Raw genomic sequence first — 10,683 nt, forward strand, 5'->3', positions numbered from 1 at the left:
CACCAAATAGAAAATCATGAGAACATGGTCGACAAACTTCCTGGGCCAGATTCCAAACGCCGATGCCTCAGAGGGCCAGGCAGGAAATAAAAAAGCGAAGAGAGCTCAGCAGGGTCTTTGGTGAAATGGAGAATACGTTCTCTGTTTGACATGGTTGCTGCCCTGTGGGAATGTGGGCTGGTCTTGCCAGATGCTTCAATCCCATTTTTCCAAGGGGAACTACAAATCCGGACTTTTAATGTTGGCAACTATTTTGAATTTAGAAAACACTGTGAAGGCCAAATAAAACACACCTTGAAAGCTAAATCTGGCCCTTCAGTCTCCAGCTTGCACCCTCTGGCTCAGGTCCAGAGAACTGAGTTTTTCAGGACTGACCAACTGAGAGTAAGGACGTTACACTCAGATTAACAGAGTTTTACACCTTCGAGAGACCTTAGAGATAACCTAGTTCATCCCTGTGTGTTTTAATGTGTGTACATACAGACTTCTTTATTAACTTAATAACACACATGTCCTTAACTTCCAGCTTTCTACTTCAAAGCATCTCAGTACCCCCAATTTAGAACAAGATTCAAAATGAAGCCTCAACATACAGTATGTTTGTATCTACCTGTCAGAAGCCCCATTTTATGACATTTGCTTAACAATAGCTCTACCTCTGTCTTTTGCAAGCATGAGCTACCCTGGTCTTCCTTCTAACCAAGGGATGTCCAGGCTTTTGGCGCCTCTGGACCACACTGGAAGAAGAGTTGTCGTGGGCCATGCATTAAATATACAAACACTAAGGAAAACAAAAAGATCTCATAATCTTTTAAGTACATTAATGATTTTGTGCTGGGCTGCATTCATAGCCATCTTGGGCCACAGGTGACCTGTGGGCTGCGGGCTGGACACCCCTGTTCTAACCCAACCTTCTCGGATCACTGTTTATGACAAGCCTCCTGAGTGCCTCCTTGAACAGCTGGATCACGTGCTTCTTTATCTATGAGACTTCTGTTGCCAGGGGAGAGATGAGACTGCTCCCCCTTTTCTCAGCTCTGCCCTCCGTTGGGCCGCTGGCAGCCCTCCCCAGCCCCCAGCCATGTCTGGCTCTGCAGCATTCTCCCGGTCACATGGTGAAGGGTGCTGCGTGCTCCTCAGTGTGGGTCCCTCTCACTCCTCGAGCTTGCCTGACCGGAATTTTACAACGCGGGCTGCTGCTTCTTTAAAAGTCATTCAAATAAATAGAAGGCATTTAAAATAAATGTCTAGTGTCTTCTTCCGGTGCCCCGACCCCCCAGCTGTATTCATAGACCGGCTTACGGTCGCCTCAAGAAATGCCATTGCGGACACACAGAGTGAGCAGGCCTGGGGTCAGTTTTATTTGGGGGTGTCCGTGTCTCTCTGCAGATGCTCTTGCCGCACGGGAAGACCCCCCCCGAGGGGAGATTCTGTGACGGGTGGCAGCCTGAGCCCATCAGAAGACAGGCTTCCCTCAGCACTGCTCTTGACTTGGGCTCAAGGCCCTACCTGTAGCTACCAAGGTCGGGAGGTGGAGTGGGAGGAAGAAGAGGATCTAAAAAAGGATGTGAGCTGGAGGAAGAAGCGGGTAACTCGGACCCTAACCTCAGCCCTCACAGAATCCTTTCTCCTGCCCCTCGGGCCCCCCATAGCCCACTGAACCGAGGGCCCATACGCCTACCCCGGCCTGCCCACCACCCACGCTGCTCCTGCCGCTCCTGTCGCCCCCATCTGCCGGGCTGTGAGGGAGCATCTGCAGCAGCACGTCCCCAGCCAGGCTCCCTCTGAACTCCATAGATCGTAGCGGACAGACCACTCCCTCCCTTAGACGATATTTAGGTACGCAGTTCTTTCTCCCATAGCCCAGAGGAGTTTCTCCAGTTTCATTCTGGTGTCCCCCAGCCCTAAGTGGATGTCATGTCAATAACTGTGCCTATAAATAAGTGACTGAATTCAGGGCTGATAGGACTGGGCCAGTGGTTTGATTCGGGTTAGCTCCCACACACTATTATACCCCTACCAGCCCGGTATAACTCATCCAAGTTTATCTTAATCATTCCCCTGTCTCCGGCCAATCTGAGACCCACTGTGCCTCCTGGATTCTCTGGCCTCCAGTCCCCCACCTTCCTGCCCAGGCAGCAGAAATAAGGGCCAGTGTGACTCCCCATCTCTCTCCTTTCTCATACCTCCCATCCTGCAGATTCCTTCAGGGACCTTGGGGCCACCTACTGGGCAACGTCATGGAAACTCTGTTCTGAGATGTCTTGGTCTCACTGTGAAGTTTTTATAATGTCCAAAGGCCAGCGGTACCAAAGCTGCTTATACTGGTTTGTAGCCAATGGACCATGACTAAGGTGAGGGAGAGGGTGGGGGGGTGGGAGGGGAGGTGTCCCAACACCCTCCCCCACCCTGGCCTCTGGCACCGGAACTGAATCCTCTACTTTCTGATGTGAACTTGGACTGCATCTGGGAGCAAAAAACCCCACGGCATGGCAGAGACGTGACAGTGGCTTGTAGCCTTGGGATGGAGAAATTTCGGACACAGTTCTTTCCTCTCCTTTGTGCCCTGCCGTTTCAACGTGCCACGCTCTTCCAAGACCTGTGAGTTATGTGGCCTCTCTTTATTTTTCTTTTCTTTTGTTTGTTACTGGTCAGTTCTACCTGCCAGTAGGCCATTTAAAAAACCAACTTGGGTAAACAGGTAACACAAGGATAAAATGACAAATTCACATAACAGTTAATAGAACAGATTCTGTTCTAAATAGTTGATATATATCATTTAATTCTCACAATAACCCTCTGAAGTAGGTGCTATTGTCATCCCCATTTTACAGATGAGGAAACTGAGGGCCAGAGAGGCAGCCCTCAGTGGGCGTAGCTTTATTTAAACTCAAGTTGTCGGCTCCAAAGTATGTATCACGCTATATTGACCCTTTCATGTGTGTGTGTTTTATGAGAGAGCGGGGGGGGGGATGGGAAGGGAGGGAGAAGGAGAGAAACATCAGTGCAAGAGAAAAACACTGACTGCCCACTTTCTGCAAGTGCCCCAACTGGGGACAAAGCCCACAGCCCACAACCCAGACCTGTGCCCTGACCGGGAGTCAAACCTGAGACCTTTCAGTTTGTGGGATGACAGCCAACCAACTGAACCTTGCTGGCCAGGGCTTTCATGTATATTTTTGAGATAAAACACACATGAGAAAACGTGAGCATATATTAAGATAGTCTGTGCTATCCTGAGCTTCGGGGACGGTGCGAATAATTTTCTGCCGTTTGGGTACTCCAGGGGAAAAGCGTGGTTAACGGGAGCCTCTGGACGAAGCCGGGCCATCTTTCCAGAGACCGAGACACTGCCCCCTTCATCCCACTGTTTGGGGGTCTGGTCAGGGAAGGCCTGAGTGAGGTATTCGCACCCCCATCTCGCCGTGGTGAAGACCAGCTCCTGGAGCGGAGAAACGACTTGTCTGAGGACGTGAGCGAGCAGCCGCAGAAAGGAAATGTGATGTCAGGGTGTCGGTCCCAGGTCAGTGCCATCCCCCCCAGGACCCCCTGGTTTTGCCTGACTTCACGTGCATCCTTATTCTTTCATTCATCTGGCAAAGTCCCCTTAGAAATCCTATAAAATTCCTTGGGGTTTAAAGCTTGCCCCAAGGTTAGCCTAGTACGGCCACAGCCCAGCTGGTGAACTTGTCACCTGCTCGCTGGGCTGGGCTGGACGTATTCTCTGCAGCTGCCGGGAAGGCACCTCGCTCATATTCGCCTCCAAGAGAACCAGCTGCTGGGAGTGTCGCTCCCCCACGGCCTGCAGCTGCTGCACCTTCAGATCTGCAGGCAGCGTATTTGCCCATCGGTGACGGGCACAGTGGGGACCCCGGAGCCACGCTAGCTAGCTCAGCCCCACGCACGGCTCCTCTGAAGGGCTGTCTCAACTCCGGGCCACACCACGGCATTCTCAGAGCTGCATGGCAGTCCGCGGCTCTTCCTACACATCCTCCACGATCAAAAGGCTCTTCTTGCTTACTCTAGCTCCCTCCCTTTATCTTTACAAGTGCTTTCCTCAATAAACCTCTGACACCTCTAATTGGCCTTGGAACCTGTCTTCTAGAAGATCTAGACTGACGGACCCTCTCTGGGCCCTAAGGCTCACGCGCCCTGCCCCTGAGGGCAGCTGGTGCCAGGCGGTCCTTACAGTTCCTCAGCACTGCTAAGTGGCAGAATGGAAGTGTGTTTCCCGGTCGACTCCAGGAGGCATGGTGGAAACCAACGGCAGTGCAGCCCCAGGCAACCACCAGCTGCTTCCTAAGTCTGGGAACCAACCCACACCCTCTCTCAACCCCATTTACACTTCCCAGCCTCCTTTTCCCCAAGAAGGAGAAAGGGCCTCAGAGCCTTGGGCCAGGGTAGGAGCCCTGGGTTTTAATCCAGTTTCTACTGCTGACTTTCCCCCCTGGGCTCCAGTTTCCCCCATCTGTACAGTGGGACTTTGGCTTGGCTGGCCTGGGTGGGGGCAGGGGGACTATGGCTATTGTGGGAGTTTAAGAAATACCTCGGCAGGCAGCCGGTAAGCTGCTTCCTCTGCCTGTTAAGGCCAGACCTGGTGGGAAGCTCACCTGGCAGTATCAGGGCAGGGCCAGGCCTAAAGCCATGTCCTGATTATGCTGGGACACCCACAGGTTATGGGGTGCTGTGCCTGGGCTCCGGAGAGTGGCCGTCAGCCCCAGAAAGGACAGCTCCCTGGGCAACCACCTGGGAAGGGCGGTAAGCAGATAGTACCTGTGTGTCGAGGTCCGGCGGCCCTACAGGAAAGCACAGGAGTACAAGGGGTAGTACTAGTACCTGAGGGAAGCTGGACAGGCTTCCCAGAGAGGGACTTTTGTGTTGGGCTTTGAAGGCTGAGTAGAAAGGGCTTTCAAGGCAGACAGAGCAGAGACTTGGAGCAAGAACCTATGTTGTATGTTCTAAAACGTAGGAGAAATGACAGGATCGTCAGGGAAGTGGTGAGGGAGTGAGCTGTGTCCGGACTGTGGAGGATCTCTAATAAGGTCAAGGTTCTACAGCCTCCACTGTTATATGTCGGAGGTGGATGCTAGTTTTATTTTTAATTTATAGATGAACGAACTGAGGCCCTGAGAGAGGGAGAGGGGCTCTGACAGGAAGGCAATGGACAGGGTCAGGGCCAATTAGTCTTGGGAGCCAGAGGCCAAGTCCTGTTCTTCCTGTTGTGTGGGCAATGCCAAGGACCGGCTCCCCATCTCCCCGCCCCTCCCCCATGGCCATCTGACATCGGGGAGCATGGTGTCCTCAGTCCCTCTCCTTTCTCCACCCCCAGTGTCCTTGTCTGTGCTGACATCATGTACACATGGAAGAGAAAGCTGCCGAGATTCCAGAGAGGCCAGACTGTGGGAACCAGGACAGATGCTGCTGGCACTTCCTCGGGGCTGAGAAGCCTCTGGAGCCTCTGGGCGCTGCCAAGGGGGCTCTGGAATGTGCCGGAGGCCTCTGGCTTCCTCCATTGCAGCCCCCCGAGCCTGGGAAAGCTAGGGAGGCTCTGATCACCCAGCCGCTATGTGGCCTGGAGCAGCCTGTGTGGGGCGTTGTGCATCCAGATGGTGGGGCCAGCCCAGCCAGTCTGCCCTCAGCGGCCCTGTGCTGGGGCCCCTGGACACCCAAAGAGGGAGCATGAGCCTCATGACCTCTGCACCCCCCGGCTGGAAAAGGGAGCCAAACCAATATTGTGCAACACCTTCCCTGGAAAAGGCGCTTGGGTGTGTGTGTGTGTGTGTGTGTGTGTGTGTGACAGATGAACAGACACAGATGGTCCCACCCCCACCCCTCTGGGCCCCAGGGGTGGCTGTGCACCGCCTGTCCATCACATGTGGCTCACAGCAGCTGCACATTCCGTCAGTGACCAGCTGTGGTGGCAGCTGGGGAGGGGGTGAGTGAGCACTGATGGGTCCCAAGGGAGCAGGGGAGGAGGGCAAGGGGAGGACGGAAAGGGCCTGGGAGAGCAGGGGTCAGGGAGGGGGTGAGGGAAGGAGGCTCGGATTGTTCTCAGGATAAAACACCAGGCAGGATCGTGGGGGGGGTGCCTGTCATCCGGGCCGGGAGGCCCTGTAAATGTGGGCCCCGGCACAGAGCACTGGGGGTGGGGTGTTCCAGGACGAGTCCAGCACATGCTGGCTCAATCTTGGCACATGGTTGGACCAACGTGAGTGTAAGGAGACATACCGGGCGGTTGGATCTATGGATCTGAAGCTCAGGAAAAAAAAGGCCTCTATTGGAGATATACACTTGGGAATAATCAGCTTATAGGAGGTAAAGCCATGGGAGCAGATGACTCTCCTAAGGAGAGAATGCCCGGGCTTAGTCAGATGCAAACATCACCCAGCTCCCACTCCAGACACTCTAGGCGCCGTTCCGTGCATCTCACCTCACCCAACCCTCACCACAAGCCTGTGGAGCGAGCATGGTCACCACCATATGCCACCAATGAGGAAGCCAGGACACAGAAAGGCCTCTCTTCCTCTGGCCCCTCCTGCCTCACTGCACCGCCCTGCGGATGTTTCCGCCCCTCTCTGTGTCTGTGTCCCCAGACACACAGAGAGGGCCAAGGCTCTGCAAAGGGAAGCCTGCACTGGCTGGGAGGCTCAGTTGGTTGGAGCACCGTCCCAGACACCAGAAGGTTGCAGGTTTGATCTCCACTCAGGGCACATACCTGTGTTGCAGGTTCAATCTCTGATGTTTCTCCCTCACCTTTTCTCTCTTGCTAAATTCAGTAAAGATACCCTTGGGTGAGGATTTTTAAGAAATGGAAGACTGAGCAGCATCCAGATGCTCCGGCCCCACCCCACCTCCCACCCCCTCTCCCCAGGGCCTGGAGCAGGACAGTGGCTGCTCCGACTCAGTGACTCTTTCCCTGGGGGCCAGGCGCCACCTCCTCCACAGGGAAGGTGGAGGTCTTCAGGAGCCGCCCAGCTCCCCTCCCTGTCACCAGTTACTTGGCTGAAGTCGATCAACCACCTACTATGTACCAGACACTGCTAGGCACAGAGGAGATGGCAGTGAGCAAACCCAACCGGGTTCCTGCCTTTATGTGCTAGACACAGACATACATGATTGCACGGTTAATAGCTACCAACCCCTGACCACTGCCTTGAGCATCTCCGCGCCAGCCACCCTCTCCCCTGGGACCCTGGGGCAGCTCTACCACCCAGCACCGGAGCCTCAGTGCCTGGGCTCACAGAGTCGCCATTGCAGGATGGCTGACATGCAACCCCACCATTCGGAGCCCAGGTCATGTAAGTTTAGTAAATACCAGCCCTGAGAGAGACAGGGGCTGACCTAGTGTGGGAGTCGGGGATTGAGAAAGTTCCCTGGAGCTGAAACATGCCCTTGAAACATCTCTTCCTGCTGACTCAGATCCAGGGCTGGGGGATGGGAAGGAGGGAGGGTGGAGGTCTTCTCTCTGCCTCCCTCTCTCTGAACTGAGGCTGACTGCCAACCCTGGGCTCACTTCTGCCTACTCCTGACGCCCACTCCATCAGTGAGCGAATTCTGTCCCCCACCCACCCTGGAGACCCTGCTGGACTCTGGAGCTGCCTTCGTGCCCTCTCTCGTTGACCTGCCCCTTCTTCCAACCTGCTTCTGTGTCCTCCTGTAGATTCTTCCCAGTCCGTGGACCTGGCCCCTGCTTCATCCTCCTCCGTTCATGCCAAGGCCTCTGTGGCCTCGGGATTGTACACCTTCCTCTTGGAGGCCCTGGACTGTGACCGAGCCCTTGTCCTTGGCCTTCACCGGCCTGGGCCCCTGGTGCTCCATTCCCACCCAAGTTTCTCCCTCCTTCCCAGGGTTTCTCCATCTGTAGTTCCCCAGGCTTCTCTCTGAGTTTTCCTCCTTTTTGCTCAACACTAGCTCCTTGTGATATTTCATGTACCCCCGGCTTCAGCTAGCTACCAGTCACCAACTCTCTGCTCCAGCCCGGACCTCTCTGGGTTCCCTCCTAGGTATCCCATGGGTCTCACAAACAGCACGGCCACACTGAATGTTTCACCTTCTCCCATGTCTTCCACTGGTGCCTGTCACCTTCACATAGCCAGTCACCTGGACAAGACCCCAGCATCTCTCAGATCTCTTCCCTCTTCATCTCCTCTAAACCAGTCCCACTTGCCTGGCTTGTTGTACGAGTCTCCTGATTGGTCCACCCCACTCTGATGCATGGTGCTGTGGTTACCAGCATGAATTTGGGTGCCAGCCTGCCTGGTTAGGGTCCCAGCTCTACCACTTACTAGCTGAATCTTCTCGGTAATTTATTTAACTTCCCTATGTCTCATTAAATGAGATTATAATAGATAATAATAGTAGCTTCTAGTATAGGTTGTTATGAGGTTTAAATGGGTTAATGTACACCAAATAGTGCAATGTCTGATACATGGTGAGTGCAATAAAATTGTATTTTTATTTTTGTTTATTTATTTCACAGAAATTTTTTAATATTTTATTTCTTTATTTTTACATAGAGGGGAAGGGAGGGAGAAAGAGAGAGGAGCCTCAGTGTATGGTTGCCTCTCATGCGCCCCCTACTGGAGACCTGGCCTGCAACCCAGGCATGTGCCCTAACTGGGAATTGAACTGGCAACCTTTTGGTTTGCAGGCCAGCACTCAATCCACTGAGCCACACCAGCCAGGGTTTCACAAAAATTTTAAATGCTTGCTATGTGTAGACTCTTTGCTAGGCACTAAGGAACATAATAATGAACACCAGAAATGATTCCTGCCCCCTCTCCGCTTCCTCACCCTGGGTCGTTTGTCAGAGTGAAAGGCTGGCCTGTGATTCCTGGTCAGGGCACATGCCTGGATTTCAGGTTTGGTGCCTGGTCTGGGCGTGTGCGAGAATCAATGGATCGATGTTTCTTTCTTCCATCACCATTTTCTTCCTCCCTCTCTCCAAAAAAAAAAAAAAAAAAAAAGATTCTGCTCCCAAGAACTTCACGGTCAGTGTGAAAGCCCTTTCACAAAAGTCCCACGGAGTGACGGTTTCCCGGTGCCCCTCCCTTTCTCGTCTAAAACAAAACAGAGCAAAAGCAAGCGCAGCCTGGATTCCACGCCTCCCTCCAGCTCCTCCTCTAGTGCGGTTTCCCATCTCCCCAGCTTCTCAAACGAGTTCGTCCTGCCGGCCAGGGTTTATTGCACATCTGCCCACCAGGCACTGCGCTGGGTGCCGGAGGGTCAGCCGTGAACAGGAGAGACGCATCTCTGCCCTCACCGAGTTTATCTTCTGGGGGTGGGGGTGGGGAGCAGGGAAAATGAACAAATATAGCAACATGCAGAATATCAGTGACAGTGATGACATTGATACTATTTTGCAATAAAGTGAGGTTGGGATACAGAGGGATACAGGTGGGATTGGTGGCCATGTTAGGTAAGGGGTCGAGAGAGTCCTTGCTGAAGACATCAGCTTTGAGCAAAGACCTGCATGGAGTGAGGTAATCTGAGCAGATCTGGGGGAAGAGAACTCCAGGTTTTGTGTATGTCCTGCTGGAGGAGGATTCCAGGTAGAAGGAACCCCAGATGCCAACAAGCACAGACTGCTGGCAGAACCGCTGGAAGGCCCCAGTGGCTGAGTGAGCGAGGCAGGAGCAGGGGCCCGAGCTCCGGGTGAGCGCACACCCAGCGTGCCCTGCACCGCCCCAGTGCAGTTATCAGTTTGCCTCCTTTCGCTTGCAGAGGTGCCGCAGGCTTAGATGATAAAGTGTACAGTCGCCTTTCATACAGGCCACGGGAAGCAGTTGGCTTTTTATTCTCGCTGAAGCAAGAAGTGACATGATCTGACTAACATTTTAAAGGATTATGACCAAGTACTCAAAACACTCTTCTGGCTCCTGCAACACCCCCTTCTGCTCTCCCCCACCTCCCAACTCTTCCTCCCCAGCCTCCTCTCACAGCCCTTTCTCTTCTGCTCAGCGCCTGACTCTCGGAGTTTCTCTGGATCAGTAATTCTCAGCCAGTGTGATTTCTCCCCTAGGGAACATTTGGTATTATCTAGAGACCTTTTAAACTGCACAACTGAGGCTGATACTCCTGGCATTTAGTGGATGGAGGCCAGAGATGCTGCTAAGCATTCCACAATGCACAAAACAGCCCCACACAGTAAACAGTTTTCCAGGCCGAAATGTCAGTGGTGCTAAGGTTAAGAAGCTCTGCACTAGATCAGCGCAGTCCAATCGAAAGAGAATGGGAGCTGCGTATGCCATTAAAAAGTTCCCGTAGCCACATTAAAAATACTAAGAAGAAAATAAGTGAGGTTTAATAATATATTTTATTAAATCCAATATGTATCAAAGATTATCACTTCAACATGCAATCATTATAAAAATATCAATGAGGTCTTTTATTTCTTTCTTTTGAAAAAATCTGGTGTATGTTTCACATTTACTACACACAGCAATTCAGTACAGCCACATCTCAAGGGCTTAGCAGTCGCCAGTGTCTCCTGACCGTGGTTTGATAGCACAGCTCTAGGCTCAGTAGTCCATAATGTAGCATCAAGGGCAAGAGCTGTATCAGGTCTTAGAGCCTAATGAATTGGCTATGGAACCAAACTGCCTGCCGAAGTCCAGTGCTTCCATTTAACGCCTGCCCATCTGAAGTAGAGTGACTCCACTTCTCTGTACCTTTGTTTCTTGT

The sequence above is a fragment of the Artibeus jamaicensis genome, unplaced genomic scaffold (genome assembly GCF_021234435.1).
Source record: "Artibeus jamaicensis isolate MK-2021 breed Jamaican fruit bat unplaced genomic scaffold, CSHL_Jam_final scaffold_847, whole genome shotgun sequence".
In the NCBI taxonomy this organism is placed as follows: domain Eukaryota; kingdom Metazoa; phylum Chordata; class Mammalia; order Chiroptera; family Phyllostomidae; genus Artibeus; species Artibeus jamaicensis.